This window comes from Pundamilia nyererei, unplaced genomic scaffold (genome assembly GCF_000239375.1).
Source record: "Pundamilia nyererei isolate P.nyererei 1_Seehausen unplaced genomic scaffold, PunNye1.0 scaffold00062, whole genome shotgun sequence".
In the NCBI taxonomy this organism is placed as follows: Eukaryota; Metazoa; Chordata; class Actinopteri; order Cichliformes; family Cichlidae; genus Pundamilia; species Pundamilia nyererei.
The window spans coordinates 645932-648045 of record NW_005187463.1 but is presented as its reverse complement, the minus strand read 5'-3'; the positions used below and the strand labels follow the sequence as shown (position 1 = coordinate 648045).

General features: G+C 38.9%; 1 protein-coding gene across 1 annotated transcript in view; it reads right to left on the bottom strand.

The window, feature by feature from the left end:
• Positions 1-1623, bottom strand: part of cyp1b1 (cytochrome P450, family 1, subfamily B, polypeptide 1) — a 5236-nt gene extending 3613 nt beyond the window's left edge. The window contains exon 1 of the mRNA XM_005735085.1: positions 1504-1623. The gene's annotated coding sequence lies outside the window, so the exon portion shown is untranslated. The remainder of the gene's footprint in view (positions 1-1503) is intronic.
• Between the last annotated feature and the right edge of the window lie 491 nt (positions 1624-2114).

Here is a 2114-nt window from a genome sequence, read left to right as displayed (position 1 = left end):
GCGAGTCTGCCTGAGGGAATTATGTAACACCCGACACAGTCTCAGTCTTTTCAAATAATTTATATAGTCCGGACCCGTTAACTGTTAACTGCTACTTTACTTTTTTTATGAAAACATAGTTTTAAAAAAATATTTTATATTGTATTTAAAAATGTATATACATTAATATATATTATATAAATATATTGATCAAATCAAATGATATAATATATTTAGTTTTGGAAACTGGTCGCGTGTGATCAAACAGCCTGCATGTTGCAAATGTAGAAACGCAGTCGGGGTGATGGGGACGCTTTAAAATGCTAAAGGAATCTAGAATCCATGTTTGCTGCTCCTTTACTCGTTTTGGTGTTTCGGCTTTGAGAATAAAAATTCTTGTTTCTACAAACTCCCGGCTCACATGTCCGTGGCGCAGGGCTCGGTGTGTTGGCGGAGTACTTCTCTTGATGCTCGAGGGTGACGGTGTGAGGGTGCGCTTTTCGCTCGAGCCACCAGGAGGAGGCGAACCCCGTGTTGTGACTCCTTAATTCCCCCCAATTAACAGCCATGCCGGGCATCGGAGCTGCTCTAGCGGCAGGTTATACACCCTCGTTTCTCTCTCAGATCTTCAAATGACAAACACGTGTGGACGAACGGGAACTTTAGATCTACTGTCCAGATATTTAGCTGATTCTGGTCAAGTCTTAAATGACAGAAATATTTGTTCCCCTCTAAGGTTTAATCTAAAAAATAGAATCCGGAGTTCGGGTTGATTTTATAGCTCTTCTATTAAATTCTGTGTAGATTTAGTTTCAATCTGTTTCAGTTTTCTTGAATCTGCAAGTATTGTTCAAGAGTCAGAGCCCCGCTCGAGCCTTCCTGCTAACATCTGGTCTGGTTTTGAAATGATGTGATTCGGGAAACCCGCTTCAGCACCGCGGACAGCGGCTCAGACGATGGCTCGTGTCCCGTGACCCAAAACTTTCACAGAGAAGCTGCAGGCGCAAATTTGAACTGTTTGTTGTATCTTCAAATTAAATTCAGAAATATCCAACTCCATCAAATACGGCCAGTTTAACTCCATCTCTTTCCCCCTTTTTTCCTTTGACGAAATGTAATCCAAATTATTAAGGACCAGAAAAAGGATTTTACAATACTTTTCGTATATATTTACATGTCTAAACTATGTTATAGAAGTACACGCAAAACCACATTTATACAAATTTCATTAGGATAGAAAATTACTCAATTAGTCAATAACACTTCAAATTTCCTTGAAAATTCTGCGTTAATTAAGCGTATACTTTGTCTGTGGCCTAACATGATATCTAGAAAAGGGTCTGACGACCTTTAAAAAAATATTTCAATCACTTTAGTCCATATGGTGTGTTTTAATTAAAACACACATTTTCTCATTATCAAGTTGTTAAGCTGCAGATTTATAAATAAAGTGTGTAAAAGCAGGTTGTTAATGTAATGTTAATGTATTCAGATGAAATGAATGTAAAGGGCGTAGAGACTTACTGAGACGAGACCCTCCACTGCTGCTGTTGCTGCTGCTTGAAAAACTTCTCATAAGGTGACAGTGTGTGATCTTCTTTTATTCCAATAATGAACCGATACACGAGGGTGGGGACAAGTCAGTGAAGTGCCTGGCCCCCTCCTTGGCTGGCAGGACCCGGCTGTTAGACCAAGCACGTCCATCCGCCTTATATTCCAGAGTGTAAATAATCCCAAACGTGACTTCATCATAATCATTCTAAACACAATATATCCTTTAAAACGCACAGTTAATACAAAAAACTGGAAGTGTTGACTTCTTTTACTCAGCAGGTTATAGGTTTAACTCTGTACCACTGAATGGTGAGAGGAAATGTGGACTCATTTATCTGCTCTTGTAGGCATATGCTTATTTCCTGTTGCTGTTAGTATACAATATGATAAAAAATGTTACCGCTTCTTTCTGCCACGAAAGATTGAGGCAAATGGGATTCAATGGGGTATCATAGTTATGACTTCCTTCTTCTGAAGCCTATATTAGAGTCGAATCCCTTTTTGAAGAGTGACGGTTTCAGCTTCAAGTGAAGGGAATTTACCAACATTACTAAATCAAAGCCTATTGGAGATTTTTTTTT